Source organism: Pelophylax lessonae (genome assembly GCF_965119305.1).
Source record: "Pelophylax lessonae genome assembly, chromosome: 4".
Lineage (NCBI taxonomy): Eukaryota > Metazoa > Chordata > Amphibia > Anura > Ranidae > Pelophylax > Pelophylax lessonae.
This window is the reverse complement of record NC_138771.1, coordinates 191090068-191109501: the sequence shown is the minus strand read 5'-3', so window position 1 is coordinate 191109501 and position 19434 is coordinate 191090068. Positions and strand designations below refer to the sequence as shown.

General features: G+C 42.9%; 1 protein-coding gene across 1 annotated transcript in view; it reads left to right on the top strand.

The window, feature by feature from the left end:
• Positions 1-11490: 11490 nt before the first annotated feature.
• SLC26A5 (solute carrier family 26 member 5) overlaps positions 11491-19434 on the top strand; it is a 136552-nt gene continuing 128608 nt past the window's right edge. Inside the window, exon 1 of the mRNA XM_082256604.1 lies at positions 11491-11729. The gene's annotated coding sequence lies outside the window, so the exon portion shown is untranslated. The remainder of the gene's footprint in view (positions 11730-19434) is intronic.

Genomic DNA, 19434 nt, shown 5'->3' with positions numbered 1-19434 from the left:
AGCAAAAGTGACAAAGTCAAAGCCTGGGGGTTATTAAGACCCTTGCCTATCCCTAATCGCCCCTGGGAAATGATTTCTATGGATTTTATTGTTGATCTTCCTCCCTCTGAAAGATTCACGACCATCCTTGTTGTGGTAGACCGATTATCAAAAATGGCCCACTTCATACCAATGATTGGTACTCCCTCTGCAGCGGAAACCGCTCACATGTTTATCAAGGAGATCATAAGACTTCATGGACTACCAAAGAACATTGTTTCGGATCGGGGGGTGCAATTCACCTCTAGGTTTTGGAGAGCCCTTTGTAAAGCCTTGGAAGTGGAACTCTGCTTATCATCTGCCTACCATCCCCAAAGTAATGGGCAAACGGAGCGTACTAACCAAACCCTCGAGCAATACCTCCGCTGCTTTTCAGCTTTTTCCCAAGATGACTGGGCATCCCTGCTTCCGCTGGCGGAATTTGCCTATAATAACTCTGTCCATTCAGCTACAAATCAGTCCCCATTCTGGGCTAATTATGGATTCCACCCTGCTGCCCTGCCTGAAATTATGCCTGAAACTTCTGTACCTACCTTGCAGGACAGACTTGTTTTAATTCAAAACAATTATCAGGTCCTCCGGGAGTCCATACAGAAAGCCCAAGTGGATTACAAAAAACACTTTGATCGGAAACGGAGGGGAAATCTTTCCTTCAAGGTTGGGGACAAAGTGTGGCTGTCTACTGCCAACCTGAAATTGGCCTGCCCTTCACGGAAGCTAGGGCCAAGGTATATTGGGCCTTTTCAGATCAAACGGGAAATTAACCCAGTGGCTTACGAACTATCTTTGCCTGACTCATATAGGATCCATCCGGTTTTTCACACCTCCTTGCTTAAACCAACTGTTCCAGATCCATTTCCAGGGAGAGTGGAGCCACCTCCACCGCCAGTGACGATTGGTGAGGACACAGAATTCGAGGTGGAAGCAATCCTGGACTGCAGGAAGAGAGGGAGACAAACCCAATTCTTAATTAAATGGAAAGGGTATCCACCCGAAGAAAGCTCATGGGAACCCGAAGCCAATGTACATGCCCCCAGACTCCTCCAAGAGTTTAAGGACAAATACCCAGAGAAAATTTCTCAAATAGGCATCCGGAGGCTGCCCGTCAGGGGGGGGCACTGTCAGGGCACAAACACCAGGAGAAGGGCTCTAGGACCCAGCAGCGCTATCAGCACTTTGGCAGGAGAAGGACTTTAGGACCCAGCAGCACTACCAGCAATTTACCTGGGCCTATTTAAGGAAACCTGCCAGTGATTTTAGTTGCTGGTTGATCTTCAGCTCCTCCAGTGTGTTATCCCTGTGATATTCCAGTTCCTGTCTCCTGTTACCAACCCGGCTTGTCCTTGACCTGTCTCCTGATTGCTTCCTGTGTTTGACCTCGGCTATCCACCTGACCACGCTTGCTCTGATATCCACCTGGCTCCTGATCTTGGCTATCCACCCGACCACGTTCCAGTCTCAGCATTATCCAAGTCCTGTAAACACCTCACGGGCGCCACCTGTCTGCTGATTCCACTCCAGCACTCCAGCTGTACTCTGGATCCTCGTGCACACAATCCAGCAGGCGACCCGTGCTACTTTGGGCCTGACCTCTCCTGTTCTCATCCTCAGGGGGGTCTGGAACTTAGCCGCAAGGGAAGCCCTCTCTCTCCATTGGCCTCTAGCACCAGGTACGTGATAGGTTTCCTTAAAAATCGGTGATGAAACAGTTTAAGTCAATATCGATATTTAGGCCTTTAGGCTGAAGGGTCTGCATCAGATATATCCACTTCGTTTCGTTTTTAGATACATCTATTCTCTTGTTACTTCCTCTCCAGTTATTCTTTATTTTGTCTATGGCATAAAAAACCATTCCCGTGGGGTTCTTTGAATGGTGAGTTTTGAAATGTCGTGACAAGCTGTGTTTATCAAACCCCTTACGGATATTTTTAACATGTTCCCTTATGCGGACGAAAAGGGGTCTGGTGGTGCGGCCTACATATTGTAACCTACATGGACATTCCACCACGTAGGTTACATGCGTGCTTGTGCACGTTATGGTATCTTTAATCTCATAGACTTTTCCTGTACTTTGTGCCGTAAAAGATGTTGTTTTTCTTTTCTTTTCCCTTGATGTTCTGCACGGTAAGCATTTTCCGCATCTAAAGAAACCTTTCAGGCTGGTTGGAAGATGTATTTTCTTTGGAGGGTCAATGACATTGTGCACTAACCTATTTCTCAGGTTCGGTGCTTTTCTATAGATGAAAGTGGGTTTTGTGGGGAGGATGTCTCTTAAAGTAGTGTCTGCTTTCAATATAGGCCAATGCTTCCTTATAATTTTCTCTAGGGCCTTATGTTGGGTGTTGTATCCTGTTAAGAAAGCAAACTCGGTGTTCTTATTTCCATTTGCTCTATTTGGCGTATCCTTTATCAGATTTGCCCTATCCATCTTTTCCACTATCTTCTTGATATTGATGAGTTCACTGCGTTTGTATCCTTTCTCGACAAACCTATCAATCAATATCTCAGCTTGCGTCTCAAAATCGGTTGGGTCACTGCAATTTCTCCTAATCCTCATCAGTTGCCCTTTGGGGATGTTGCCTAACCACTTGGGGTGGTGGCAGCTATTTTTAGGAATATACCCGTTCCTGTCGGTTTTCTTAAAAAATGTTTTACTGGTGAGTCTGCCATCTTTTTTGGTTAGTTCTAAGTCCAGAAACGCAATATGTTCACGATGAAAATTTCCTGAAAAAGTGATCCCATATATATTAGTGTTGATTTCGTCAAAGAATTCTTGTAAGGAATCCTCATTTCCCTTCCAAACGATAATGATATCGTCAATGTATCGACGGTAGTATTTCAGCTCATTCCTGGGTATACTGAACACCTGTTCCTCCTCCCACTTTTGCATGAAAACGTTTGCCACACTGGGGGCATACTTAGCCCCCATGGCTACGCCTTTCTTCTGTACAAAATAACTTCCCTTATACCAAAAATAGTTGGATTCCATTGCTGTTTTTAGTCCTTCTAATATGAATCCAATCTGTGCTTCCTTCATATTCGTGTGGGTGTGAAGGGCCCAATCCAGGCAACAGAGGAAGACCCCCACGAGGAAGAGGAGGCCCACGCAGACCATGGGGACACTGGCAGCAGAATTGGCATCGGGCACCACCACGAGGGGATCATTGGACAGAACAACGACCACAAGGGGATCACCGTGGGAACAGAGAGGATACAATACGGTATCAAGAAAGAGACAGAAACGAAAACCACGAGGAACCCGAGGAGGGAAGAAACGACAGAAAAAGGAGAAGAAATCAATAGGCAAAGGTATTTTTAATCTAAGTGACATACAATTTGATGAGGAGGAGTTGAAAATACTAGATCTGGGGCTCAAATATGCCCCAGGGAAGAATCTAGACAAATTTGAGGCCTACATAGACCTCAATAAATATGTTAGAAAGTTAAACATCAAAAAACATTTCACATTAAAACAAAAGCAAACACAAAGATCCACGCACAGTGAATATAAACACACGACTTTGAAAAATCGCTCCACGTTTAACCCCAAAAATCCTCACAATGAGAATCTGGAGGTCTTTAAACGGATGGTGGAAGCAGATATTAGAGCATTAAAAATTCAGAACAGAAAAGAAAAAAACACATGGGATACCATCAAAAAACTGGAAAAAAGAAAAGGAGTGGTAATAAGGCCAGCGGACAAAGGAGGAGGACTGGTGATTCTAAACAAAAAGGACTATGAGGAGGAAATGGAGAATCTTCTTAACACAAAAGACACCTACATTAAGCTGAAGGGAAATCCAAAACAAGCATTTGAGAAAACTCTACATGAATACGTGAAGAAGGGGAACGAGATGGGGATTTTAAACAATAAGGAAGCCAAGTACATTTGCCTAGAGAAACCAAAGACCCCAGTCATCTACTACATTCCAAAGATACACAAAAATGACAAGAAGCCACCAGGCCGCCCCATTGTAAGCGGAATTAATTCTGTACATTCAAGGTTAGGGGAATACCTTGACCAATTCCTGCAGCCTCTAGTCCCAGTGGGTAAATCTTACCTAAGGGACAGCAAGCAATTGCTTGCCGAGATCAAAGATTTGGAAATAGAGGAGAGTGACATCTTGGTGACAATAGATGTCAACTCCCTCTATACAAACATCAAGCAACAAGATGGCCTACAAGCAGTGGATTGGGCCCTTCACACCCACACGAATATGAAGGAAGCACAGATTGGATTCATATTAGAAGGACTAAAAACAGCAATGGAATCCAACTATTTTTGGTATAAGGGAAGTTATTTTGTACAGAAGAAAGGCGTAGCCATGGGGGCTAAGTATGCCCCCAGTGTGGCAAACGTTTTCATGCAAAAGTGGGAGGAGGAACAGGTGTTCAGTATACCCAGGAATGAGCTGAAATACTACCGTCGATACATTGACGATATCATTATCGTTTGGAAGGGAAATGAGGATTCCTTACAAGAATTCTTTGACGAAATCAACACTAATATATATGGGATCACTTTTTCAGGAAATTTTCATCGTGAACATATTGCGTTTCTGGACTTAGAACTAACCAAAAAAGATGGCAGACTCACCAGTAAAACATTTTTTAAGAAAACCGACAGGAACGGGTATATTCCTAAAAATAGCTGCCACCACCCCAAGTGGTTAGGCAACATCCCCAAAGGGCAACTGATGAGGATTAGGAGAAATTGCAGTGACCCAACCGATTTTGAGACGCAAGCTGAGATATTGATTGATAGGTTTGTCGAGAAAGGATACAAACGCAGTGAACTCATCAATATCAAGAAGATAGTGGAAAAGATGGATAGGGCAAATCTGATAAAGGATACGCCAAATAGAGCAAATGGAAATAAGAACACCGAGTTTGCTTTCTTAACAGGATACAACACCCAACATAAGGCCCTAGAGAAAATTATAAGGAAGCATTGGCCTATATTGAAAGCAGACACTACTTTAAGAGACATCCTCCCCACAAAACCCACTTTCATCTATAGAAAAGCACCGAACCTGAGAAATAGGTTAGTGCACAATGTCATTGACCCTCCAAAGAAAATACATCTTCCAACCAGCCTGAAAGGTTTCTTTAGATGCGGAAAATGCTTACCGTGCAGAACATCAAGGGAAAAGAAAAGAAAAACAACATCTTTTACGGCACAAAGTACAGGAAAAGTCTATGAGATTAAAGATACCATAACGTGCACAAGCACGCATGTAACCTACGTGGTGGAATGTCCATGTAGGTTACAATATGTAGGCCGCACCACCAGACCCCTTTTTCGTCCGCATAAGGGAACATGTTAAAAATATCCGTAAGGGGTTTGATAAACACAGCTTGTCACGACATTTCAAAACTCACCATTCAAAGAACCCCACGGGAATGGTTTTTTATGCCATAGACAAAATAAAGAATAACTGGAGAGGAAGTAACAAGAGAATAGATGTATCTAAAAACGAAACGAAGTGGATATATCTGATGCAGACCCTTCAGCCTAAAGGCCTAAATATCGATATTGACTTAAACTGTTTCATCACCGATTTTTAAGGAAACCTCTCCGACCCACCTTCCTTAAGATACAGTTTTAATGGCCTTTTTTGAGAGTTTTTAATAAGCTTTTAAGGGATCCTTAATTTTTAGGAGCCTCCTTTGACCTTTTTAGATCTCCTTAATATATATATATTTTTTTGAAATAATTTTGGAATGTTTGAGAAATATTTTTAGCATCAACATACTCCTGTTTTATTGTCGGATTTTTTGATTTTTTAATTTTGCAATTTTAGATGCGGTTTTAATGCATTTAATGCAGGTTTTAACGCATCTAACTTCATCATCTTCCAAGATTTTTTATGAAATGAACCTTTTTTATGAAGTGAACCTTTTTATCATATAGAATATTTATATCTTCAACTTCTCGCTGAAAATTCCTCATTTCAAGAAAGTTTCTTTCTCATGGGAATAACCAACTGCAAGTATCCTATCACCTTCAGTTTCACCAATCTATTACGTCATCCTGTTTTTATCCTATTGGGTATCATCTTTCAGTCTTTTAATATTTTTTCGCCTGGAACTGCATTATTATTATTTTTTCCCATAAATTATGGGTTTTAACCCAGAAAATACAAAGTCACAAGCAACATGGACTTATATCTATGATTGGACTTGTATGGAGAACTTCTTCTTATAAAGTTTTTATATATATATATATTTTTAGTAATAAAAAATTTTTTTTGTACGATTTTTATCTCACCGATATTATTGCTACATGTATGGGCACTTTTTATAATTTTTTATAGTCTATTAATCGCACAGTCACTTGGGCCCACTATTAAATATTAAATATAAAAAAGTCAACATCATCACTGAATCACTTTTACTATTGATTCACATAATTTAAGTTTTTTATCGGCAGCACTGATTATCGGCTCACCCCGATCAAATCAGACACATCACTGGTTCGCACAATTATAGCACAAAACATAATGTATTATATTACAAGGTTTTAATATGTGGAGTCGTATTCTAAGTTTTAAATAAAATGTATGTTTATATATACGGCACACGTAACAAATAGGGAGTTCACATGATGAATCAAGCTGTTTAGGCTGCGGTACGGGTACACCAAGATGGCCGCCGTGTCCGGCCTCAAATCAGTACACTAAGATGGCGCCGACCCAGCCTATAAAAAGACCGGGAGTAGCGATAGATGGCACGCTCCAGATGACGTCGTATGACGAAACGCGTAGGGCGTGGTTTGCGTACGTCAGTACGTCACTTCCGGGAACGGTGGTTTGAGCTGGTGGAACGCGGAAGCGACCCGGCGAACACCTCAAGCTGATAGTGAACTCCCTAAATGTGAGTGGATGCTACGTTGTTTTACCCTAACAAGGATATACTACGCAATGGAGGCTTGTTTTCTGTTCTAGTGACCAGGGAGTGCTGAGCCACCATCCTAAGAGTGCGGTAAGCAACGGTGCAATTTGTGGTACACCCACTGGCGCCAAACTTTGTTTAGCACGCAATCACACACGTGGTTATCAATAGCACTCAGCACTTTATATGTATACATGTGTTTATATGGTACACTGAGCACAGCCCATGCGAATATATAAAAGGTTTACAGCACGCAGCACTTTTGGTTTAAGCACTATATGCACTTTTATATGTTTTATATGAATTATACAGTGTATGAAATTGCACAAACACAATATTTATGTGGTAGCGCCGGTCCCAACATCACTTGCACCTTTTACAGTTCCATACAGGACAAGATGTAAAGATTCACATACAGTCAGGTCACGATCAGTCATAAGCGCAACTGTGGTAGAACAGCCATAGTGCAAAGATCAGAGCTCAATCACAGTATAACTGGACATATAAACAAAACTATCCTAACTAAAAAATAGTGTGCATTTTTGAGAGGGAAACGGGGGAAGAAACAAGTGGGAAAGGGGGAACATTTCCACTGGAGAAAACATAGTACCATGCAGACAGCATTAGTAGAACTTATAAAGCTCATCCCATCAAAAGTCTGTCCATCACCAACCGGGAAGGAGCCCGGGACGGGTCATCCAACCACGGTTGCCACAGAGAGTAAAACTTTTTGTGAGCCTTACGATGTTGGTAGGTAACTTTTTCTCTAATCAACAAATTATTGACCTGTTCAATCCATTGCGCAGTCGTCGGTACACTGGAGGTAATCCAATATCTGGCAATCAATTTACGAGCCACATACAGCAGGCGAAGGACCGCCGTATGGGCATGCGGGGTTAAAGTTTCTTCCTCCAGTGCACCAAGCAGACACACAACAAGATCCTTAGGCAATCAAAAATTATAAACTCCGGATATAGAATCAATTACCTCGCTCCAATATCTGAATAACTTGGGACATCTCCAAAGCATATGGATAAGGGTGCCTTGATCTCTGTTACATTTGGGACAGGTATTATTGTCCCTACGCCCCCATTTGAAAAGCTGAACCGGGGTGCAATAAGCCCTATGAAACAGGAATAAATGGGAAAGTTTCTGTGATGCCGACACCGAGACCAACGGTATAGAGGAGAGACACAACTCCCATGTTTCACCATCAATGGGGCCCAAGTCCCTCTCCCAGCCGGCACGGGCCGGGAGGGAAGCCGGGTCCTGCAAGGCCGCCAGCAGGGTAAGATATATCCGAGATATCATGCCCCGTTTATCAGTAGATTTAAACACGTCTAGCGTCAGGGTATGTTCTGTCAGCCTAAGTGGAGCCGTCCGTGACTGTACAGAAATGGCATGTCGCAACTGCAGATACTTAAAAAAGAAGTGCCTGGGAAGAGCATATTCCTGTTGGAGTTCCTGAAAAGACTTCAGCTCCCCCTCCCGTTGATAAACCTGCACAAAAAACGCAACTCCCCGCGACTCCCAGCCCTCCACTCCCTCCAACCGAGACAACTTCCGATAATTGGAATTCCGCCACAGCAAAGTGCAGTGGAAGAACCCCTTGATTCGGAGCATTCTCCGTACACATTGCCGTAAGGTATTGGGAAACGTCTTAACCTAATCTCATTTGAGGGTCAACTGAAACTGCTTTTTTGCAGAAAAGCACAGATCCTAATTTTTCACTGCCTACAAGAGTCCAATCAGAGCCCTTATCATTCACACTGACACCCACCTGCAATAAGGTGTAACTGAGCAGTTAGGATGTTTTTATATTCACTCTCAGTACTCTCAGACATAAATAACGCTTACCGTTTATGGAGTTAGAATTGTCGGTTTCAGCTCTGGCTTCCACACAAGAAGTCACAATCACCCAAACGTTGAAACTCCTCACACGGGGCACCATCTGTTTTGGCTGCTTTTACTACCTCACTTATTATTATTATACAGGATTTACATAGCGCCAACAGTTTGCGCAGCGCTTTACAATGTGAGGGAAGACAATACAGTTACAATACAATTCAAAACAGGAGGAACTAGAGGGCCCTGCTCGTTAGAGCTTACAATCTAGAAGGGAGGGTCAAGTGAAACAAAAGGCAATAATCGTGGGGGATGGGTTGATGGAGAAAATGGAGGTACATTTGTTAGGGGTTGGTAGGATAGGCTTCTTTGAAAAGAAGGGTTTGCAGAGATCGCCTAAAAGCTAATAGAGTAGGAGATAATCGGACAGATAAGGGTAAGGAGTTCCATAGGATTGGAGAGGCTCTGGAAAAGTCCTGGAGGCGAGCATGGGAGGAGGTGACGAGGGGGCTAGAGAGCAGGAGGTTTTGAGAGGAACGAAGAGAGCAATTAGGTTGGTATTTTGAGACGAAGTTGGTGATGTAGCTAAGGGGCTAGGCTGTGGATTGCTTTGTAAGATGTTGTGAGTATTTTGAATTTCATTTGTTGGGTGAGCGGAAGCCAGTGGAGGGCTTGACAGAGAGAAGCAGCGGACACTGAGCGATGTGTAAAGTGGATCCTATCTGCGATTATAAATACTATAAGTGATCGACACCTTTTGTTTATGTCAAGATCAGGCCTTATTGTATCCTTTTCATTAAAAGAATATTAATAATGAATAACCACTGTGCTAAATAAAAGAAAAATAAAATCCAAATGTATTACAGAAGAGAAGCTAGTCACTAAAAACATCAAATAAAATGAACCACAAAGTAAGTGAGTAATACAATAAAAAAAGAATAATGTTACAATGGAAATAAAAATGCTATCAGTATAATAGGACAAATTTCAAACAGAAAAAGAATGAAAAGGGAAACATGAAATATAAAGGTGATACATTACGCAGACCTCCTGGTCTTCAGAGATCTGTGCTCAAAGAGGTCTGGGCTCAAAGAGGATTTTTTCAGAGCTTTGACCTGTTTTTATATATACCTTCTCTACCCAACCCCCTTTAAAAGTTAAAATAAAGAATAAATAGGAAAAAAAACACACACCCTTAAGCGGGTCTGGTGGGCGCAATGTCTGCCGGGACCCGCACATTGTTCGATGGTCTGCCTATGATAACAAGACAGATCACCGTTCTGTCAGAGAGGAAGATGGAGATCTTGTGTTTCTGTTAAGCAGTCCATCCCCCACGCAGTAAGAAAGCACTCCCTAGGAGCACAATTAACCCTTCGATCGCCCCTGATGTTAACCCCTTCCATGCCAGTGTCATTAGTACAGTAACATTGCATTTTCTTTTTAGAATTTATCACTATATTAGTGTCACTGCTCCATAGAAAAAAGTGTTAAAAGTATCAGTTAGGTGTCCTATTTCTCCGCTGCAATATCGCAGTCCCACTATAATTCGCTGATCGCCACCATTACTAGTAAAACAAAATAAATAAAAATTCCATAAAATATTCCATAGTTTGTAGATCCGATAACTTTTGCGCAAACCAATCAATATACACTTATTTGGATTTTTTTTAACCAAAAATATGTAGCAGATTACAAATTAGCCTAAATCGATGAAAACATTAGATTTTTTACATTTTTATTGGATGCGTTTTGTAGTAGAAAGCAAAAAATATTATTATTTTTATTTTTTTTTTTCAAAATTGTCAGTATTTTTGTGTTTATAATGCAAAAAATAAAAACCACAGAGATGATCAAATACCACCAAAAGAAAGTTCTACTTGTGGAAAAAAACATAACGGACATCAATTTTATTTGGGTACAGCGTTGCAAGACCGCGCAATGGTCAGGTAAAGTAACGCAGTTGCCGTATTGCAAACAATGGCCTGGTCATGAAGGGGGGTAAACCGTCCGGTGCTGAAGTGGTTACTAATGCCCCGTACACACGCATCGATTATTGGCCAGGAATTTTTGGCCAACGTCCGATTGGCCGATTTTCAGCTTGTTAGTATGATGCTTTCGACAACCGACTGCGACTTTTTAGCCGAATAAAATCTGGTGTGCAGGCTATAAAATTTTTGTTGACCGTCAACACAACGGACGATTTTCCGTCAGTCAGTACAGATTTCGGCAGACAAAAATCTGATGAGCAAGACTGGGCATGCTCAGAGAAGAAAAAACACACGGAAAGTAAACCATCACATGACATCACTTCTGAAGTCGATTTTTGTTGGCCGAGAAAATTTGTGTGCAGTCTAGGCACATTCCAACCAACACAACAACACTCTGGACAAAAGTCGGCCGATCGGTCGGCCGATAATCGTTGCGTGTGTACAAGGCTTAAGGATTTTATATACGGTCAGTGATGGCTGAGCTGCTATATAACTTGGAGGGTGTTTGTGTAATGCAGACTTTGCAGATATTCTCTATTTCCATACAAACATATCATGCCTCTACACCTCGGTGTAGTGTACTCCTCAGCCGGTGCAGTGTCACAATGACACAGCTACTACACAGGTTGACCTGCATGGAAATGTCACCAGACAACTCGGGGTGGGCAGAGTTAAATCCTCCCGGGTAACCTTTTAACTCGCGAGCGATGCATTGTGGGTATTGAAGTCCGTGAGGGCGCATCATGCAGCTCTTCCTGACGCCCGATGACTACGAGTCCCAGCATTCCCCGGGAGAGCTCTGCCATTTACGCAAGCGTACTGGCGGTCCTATCAGCTGCTTCTCCCATTTCAAGGAGCTGATAGTTGCTCAAGTCACAGCAAGACTGCAGCTGTGAGATTGGAAGCTCTGCCCGGGTGTAGGAGCCATTGGGCTGTCAGTGGAGGAGAGGACACAGCACAGAGGTAAGTGACCTGAGGGGGAGGTGACATATACACCAACTGCCACCATGCAGCAGCCTGTGTAATGTACACTGCCCTGACTGCAGCCCAGGGTGATGTTGTATATGGGATATATATATATTTATGTGTGTGTGGTAAGTATACCTCTGCCAAGGAATACATGTCACACGTATACAGCATCTGGACCGTTTGTCATGTATCATCTCCGCTCCAGTCACATGGAACTTCGTTATCAGTCCTGTGCAGGCAGGAGGAAGCGTTCAGTCACATGCCTGGTGAAGGGGTCCTTCCTGGCTCCGAAACGCTGCACCTTTTTGTTTATAATGTGATTATCCTTTAATAAAGAACCGTTTGGGCGCAATTTGAGGATCTGAGGTGTGCTGGGGAATATCTACCCCTGACTGTAGATGTTCCCAGCTGCAGATTGCAGGAGCACCCCTCTTTTTAGAGCCAATTCCAGGAAAGCGTGCCCCTGGAATATGGAAGATTGCTCACCGATCACACTGCAACAGGTGGGAGGCTTCACCAGGGGCTGATATGTGTCTGACATTTGTAAACGCAGCCACCAGAGTTTTGCACAGAGCAGCCCAGATCCTCCTCTTCTCGGGTCCCTGGATGGAGCTCCTGCCCCTCCCTCCTGTTGAGTGCCCCCACAGCAAGCGGATTGCTGTGGGGGCACCCGAGCCAAGCTGCAGCTCTGTGTATTCATTTGGACATGGAGCTGCTGTTTTGCCCCGCCCCTCTCACTTCTGATTGGCTAACTGAGTTTAATTGACAGCAAGTGAAGCCAATGGCGCCGCTGCTGTATCTCAGCCAATCAGAAAAGTGAGACCCGGACGGCTGAGGTACTCTTGGACATCGCTGGATGCTGCACACAGAACATTTTTTTTTATCTTGCTATCTTATGTATAGAATTTATTAGGATAAAAAAAAAAAAAACTTCTGCCTTTACAACCACTTTAATTCTTGGTGGCGTAAATTCAACAAGGCGTTGGAAACATTCCTCAGAGATTTTGGTCTATATTGACATGAAAGCGTCACGCAGTTGCTGCAGATTTGTTGGCTGCATATCCAAGATGCAAATCTTCCGTTTCACCACATCCCAAAGGCACCCTATTGGATTGAGATGTGGTGACTGTGGAGGCCATTGAAGTACAGTGAACTCATTGTCATGTTCAAGAAACCAGTCTGAGATGATCTGAGCTTCCCTGCTGGAAGTAGTCATAAAAGGATTGACATTAGTTAAGCAACAATAGGTTGGCTGTGGCATTTAACGATGCTCAGCTGGTACTAAGGGGCCCAAAGCGTGCCAAGAAAATATCCCGCACACCATTACACCACCAGCCTGAAGCATCTGAATGTCGCAGCTGAAATCGAAACTCATCAGACCAGGCAATGTTTTTCCCATCTTCTATTGTCCAATTTTGGTGAGCCTGTGTGAATTGTAGCCTAAAGGCCCGTACACACGTACCGATCGTCGGCATACAAACGTCGGTGGACGAAGGATCTGCCGATTGTACGCGTGTTAGTATGGTGCCTCCGACAGATGTCTGCGCACAATCCGCGGACAAAAGTCTTTCGTGCAAACATGAAAATATTTGTATGCCGACACCAGAACGGACGATTGTTCGCCTGTCAGTACACAATTCGGCCGACAGACCGCAGATTTGCAAGACTGGGCATGCTCAGAAAATAGAAAACACAGGGAAAGTTAACCATTACATGACATCACTTCTGCAGTCGGCGGACAAAATTCTTGTGCTGTCCTTGTGCTGTCTTTGCACTTTTCAGCAGACACCGACATCCCGGGGAGAAAAGAGGAACATTTGTAAGCCGACCATCGGTACGTGTGTACGGGGCTTTAGTTTCCTGTTCTTAGCTGACAGGAGTGGCTCCCCTCTTCTGATGCTGTAGCCCATATGCTTCAAGGTTCAATGTGTTGTGCATTCAGAGATGGTATTCTGCATACCTTGGTTGTAACGAAAGGTATTTTTAATAACTGTTGCCTTTCTATCATCCTATACCAGTCTGCCCATTCTCATCTGACATCAGCAATGTATTTTTGTCCACACAACTGCAATTTTATAACTGGCATGGGGACAATAGTCAGCCAGGCTTGATATTCCTATGGGAAATACTACTTATGCTATGTTAAAGCGATACTAAACACACTGATTAGTTTACATTGTCAGTTCTATTTCTGTATTGGGGTGGTGGCACTGTAATTATAAACAAAAAATCGTAGTACCTTTTTCCTAATCCCCATACAGCTGTCACATGACCTAGATTTTTCCCACCAGCCTGAGGAGAAACTTCTAGTCCTCTGCTGCTGGTCACATGTTTATATTAAAAAAAAAACCTATTGCATTGCATTTTCAGAAAATGACAGTGGCTGCAGATTGGAAAGGTAAGTTTTAATAACATTCAATCACCATATGACTTGTGTCGCAATTGTATATGCTATATCGTTTTTTGCTTTATTTGTCCTTTTTAAGAACCATTAGAATATTCCATTTAGAATACCTCAGATGTATAACGGCTCTGAAGGGCTGCATCCTTCTCCTGTTCATGATGTGCTTGTGAAGGCTGATATGGCAGAAATTTGGAATTTTAGTGAAATGAGACTCAGTTCTATTATGAGTGTTAGGCCCCTTTCACACAGGTGGGACCGTTCAGATCCGCCTGTTCGCTTTTTTTGGCGGAACTGAATGGTCCCCCCATGCATCCCTATGGGGCATCGGATGTCAGCGGAGACATGTACGCTGGCATCCGATCCGTCAAATCTGGACAGATGGAAACCCTATTTTCCATCCATCCAGCGGATCGGATCGGATGAGAACGGACCGATGGTCCGTTCCCATCCGATTCCCCTATAGAGATGTATAGGGCTGTGTCTCCGCACACAGTGCGGAGAACAGCTGTCATTCTCCTGCTCAGCGGGGGATCAGCGGATCGATTCCCCCGCTTAGAAAAGCGGAGTCCGTTTGACGGACTATATGTGTAAAAGAGCCCTTAATATGTTGTGTATATGCAGTTTTTGTGGATACAATTCAGGCGTTATCACAAATCACCTGCAATTCTCCCAGGTTCAATTGTATACCCGTTTGCTCCTGGGATTCTGGGTTTTAACCCTTTCCCTCCCAGAGTCATTTTTTTTTTTTTTTTTATATGTGCACTCATGTTTTATATAAAAAAAAATAATAATTTTAGGGGCACGTAAACACAACATAATAACCATTTTTGGTAAAATATAAAAGGTAAGGTTTTGCCAAATACCCAATGTGTCAATGCTTAAAATTGTGCGCACCTGTGAAACGATAATAAAAGTTGGAACCATATATTTTCCATTTTTTTTTTTTTTTAACAGCCTCCCAATGCTCACAGCTTACATAATTCATTCTGACATATATGTAGTCTTTGGTATATAATTATGCAGTTTACTCACAGTATTCTCTCTAACGAACACGGTCCAATCTTCAGTATTGGCATCTGAAGCCCGCTTGTAGCTTCTTCCGGGATACGGTGCTGCTGGCTACCCAGCATGCACCTCCGATTTTGTGCATGTGCAGCCCGTACAAAGCACGGCGCTCTCATCGTAATACCGTGATGCTAGGCAGCCCATTGAAGCTGCTCCTGGGATTGACACTTAGACTGGCCATACATTATATAGTTTTCTGTACAATTTTTTTTAGATTTACCTTCAACTATGTAGTACAAAGTAGTGATCGACCGATTTATATCAGGGGCCGATATGCACTTTCCCATATATATATATATATATATATATATATATATATATATATATATATATATATATATATATAATGAATCAGCCTTTTGATTTACCGATATTGCTGATATTTCGGGAAAGTGCTTGTACCGGAGTGATGCCTGCAGCTAGAGGCATCACCCCAGTACCTGTGTCCATAGCCGATGGTCGGCTGTCTTGTAATGACAACCGATGCGGCTGAGAAGCCACTCAGCTGTCAATTCAAGAAGTGGGAGGGGACGTCCCCCCTCCGGCCGCCTTCCACGGCTCACCCGGGTCTCCTGTCCCACCAGAAGACCCGGGAATCCTACCTTCACTGCCGCCGTCTGGCCGGGTCTCCATTTCTTTGAATTCAGCGCCACCGAGTACCCAAAAGTGATGTCCTAACATAACATCACTTCTGGGTACTGGCGGCGCCGAATTCAAAAAAACTTACAGCATTTAAAACAGCCAAACTTGGCAATTTTGAATGCTTTAAAGTGCAGAGGAGGGGTTTGGGGTGTTTTAGACCCCCCCCCCCCCCCAGATCCCTCCACAAGAGTACCTGTAGACATTTAAAAAAAAAAAAAAAAAAAAATTTTAATGTCCGAAAATATCGGCCGATACTCATATCCGATGACCAAAATATCGGTTCGGTGGTAAAAAAAACGATATTGGTCAATCAATAGTACAAAGGCCTGCCTTATAGGATACTATTGAAAGTGTTGTTTAGTTTTGACCTCCTATTATTATATGGTTTTTGCTAAATCTAACATAAAATTGAACATGTATGGCCAGCCTTGCATCCCAGGAGCCGGCGGGTGAAAGGATATGACGTACCTTGCCGTGGCGAAGTACAGCAGAAGTGGACCTATTTAATGTGCACTGTGATCAGCAACACGGGGGGCTGAATTTTAAAAAATGGGTGGAACTCTGCTTTAACTTTATAGCACAGCCATATACTGCTAAATTGTACAACAGTATATGACCAGACTCCCCCCCCCCCCCCCCATCCCTTTAATGAAGTGCTCCCAGCTTTGTAGTAATCTCATGTGTTGCCAGAATGTGACCCATGTCACACCGCTCCTTTTTGGTTTAAACAGACTCCACAGGAGTGTAAATTGAATGCCAACTGGAGGCGCCTGCACGGTACTTCACTCAAGGCCACCTCTGAGCATTCTAACTATCGTGCGCAAACAAACTTCCATGAACTTGTCGGGGTACTGTGGTTACAATGCACAGTGTGTATTTCACCACTGACTAAGTAAAGTGTATGCTGTTGCTCTGGGCCGGTCTGCTGAACAGCCCCCCACCTTTTGAAGGGATTGGCTGTGAAGGCGCAGCTAGCACCCAATGTGGCAATCATAGATCAGATCCTATAAGGTCAAAGTCAACCCGTTTCACGCTAACTAGTGCTTACCAAAGCAGACCCAAAAGCTGGGAGGCTGGCAATGTAAACATAGAAGCAGGTGTGAGGGTTACTCCATTATTTTAGCGGTGGCTAAAATAATACCAGAAAGCCCACCTACTGGCAGCATGTGCAGAAGTTTACATGGCAGAGAAGTGCAAACTAGTTCTCAAGCTGGAAAGTAGTCCATGCAAGGCACGCAATCAGTTATGCACATCCTGGAAGTCAAAACCTGGATTTTAGCCAGTGTAGCACTTTGGAATCAAACCATATTCTTTAGAAGCCTTGAACACATCACCAGTTATCCTTTGCACCCCAGATTTACTGATCTAGGTAGGGCGACTTTGTCTGCTGCCAACACAGCCTAAAAATTACTAGTACTTGCCAGAATTTCCTTTCCTGACCTTTTTTGTTCAAAAAATCACAGGGTAGGCGCATCTAGTTACGGAACACCCCTTATAAGGTGGGACATAAATTTATAAGAAAATGTCCTCGGGGGTTTAGCCTGGGTCAGAGTTAACCTATGTGTTATTCCCATGGAGATTTCAGGAAAGACAGAATTATTCAGGGGAGCCGAACCTGAAACCATCCATTACATTTTTATTTTTTTTGTGCTTTCTGTTTTTCTAATAGTAGACCAGAACAATGCAGTTCATAAAAAAATTTGATATGTTAATAGTTTTGGGTCCAATGAAATGTAAGTATGCTGGGACTTTTTATTTCCAGATGCTATGTTTAGGCTACATTCACACTTGAGCGTAGCGTTTTTACCGCAATTTTTAGATGTTTTTTAGGCGTTTTTGGAGGCAGGCATTGACATCTATCAAAAACACTGGTAATCAGCCCAAAAAGAAGCTCATGTACTTTTTTCAGCTACAGGCATTTTGCAAAATGCTCAGATGTGAGCAGGGGCCATTTAAATGAATGGGGTTTTACTTGTTGGGCATTTTGGAAGGTGTTTTTTTTTTTTTTTTTAAGCGTTTTTGGAGCTGAAAAACACTCAAACGCCCAGGTGTGAATGGAGCCTTATAGAGAGAGTAAATGAGATGCTTTGTTTTCTAAAAAATACACAAAACCACGCCATCCATATTACCATCCTAAAGTAGGGAGCAGGCATGTCATGTTTATCTGTTGTGATGAGGGTAACCTGTTACTTAATATTCGGAACAGTGGATTTCTGATTATATGGATTTGCATAAAACTATATGTGGCCCAGATGCATGTGAATAAGTATGGAGACATGCCAAGTATGAATAATTGGGTATTGCAAGTATAAATGAATAATTAGCAGTATGGATTAGGCCCACATTTAAAAGTTTAAGACCTTTTATATCAAAACATTCCGTTACTGGCGGATATAGTTATTTCTTCAATTCTTAATTGGCATTATTTTTATTGCCATGTATGAATAATCTGTGTATTTAATGAAACAATTACTTGGCATAAATGGCACCATATAAAACAATCATGGCATTGTCAGCCATAATGCTATTTTAGGAACTCTAAGCTGATGAATAGCCCAAACGTATGTTCAGATTCTTCACTAACCTAGAAATATGATCAAATGTATAATTGGCGATATTTTAGACTAATATGCGCCAGCTTAGAGATCCTAAAATAACATTGTGGCTGACAATAATGGCCTGAAATGTTTTGAGATTTCTGTCTTATCTTGTGCAATACACAGTACAGAAAGAGTAATGCAAAAACTAGAAAATAAGTGGAGTGTTGATGGGAAGGATGCCTCTATACATCAGAGAATGTACTGTGCTCAGTCTGGTCATTATATTTTCTGGAAACCTTCATACTATAGACCAGGGGCGTCAAACTAAATTTCATTGTGGGCCGCATCAGCATTATGGTTGCCCTCAAAGGGCCAGTTAGATCTGTAAGATTAGATGTCCAGAGCATCCCATGTGCCCTTACACCCTTATATGAGATGTCAATAGCCCCCCCCACCATCAGAAGTCAGTTACCTTGTGCTGCTGCCAGGAAGAAGATGCAGGTGGATCTGGGAAGAAGTGCAGGGTCTGGAGTCAGCTTCCAGAGTCTGCTGAATGCTGAGACCAGGGGAAGCGGAGACATTTGAGGTGCAGGATCTGTAGGAGGAGTTCTGCTCTCCTCTCTGCTGTGGACTGCTGAGAAGGGGGTGGGGGATGGGCAAAGACGAGCCTTTCTGCAGCTGCGCAGAGGAGTGCAGGATCTGGCAAAGGAATTCTGTCCTCTCTGCTGCCAACTACTGAGACCAGGGGGGTGCCGCAGCTGCAGGAGAGGTACGAGGGCCACATGAAATGGCCAGGGGGGCCGCATTTGGCCCGCGGGCCTTGTGTTTGACACCTGTGCTATAGACCTTTAAGCTTTTTCCAATATTTCCTGAGTAAACCTGTCTGAGCACTTGTGGGGACAACACAATTGCTCAGGATGGAATTTCCCAACCACTTGTTTAGCTTGCCTGAGGGAAGCCAATGCTCAGGTGCTACACACACCCCCATAGGACAGAACATACAAAACTGTTCAATGTGAATGTACATCTTTGGACAACAATCTTTTTC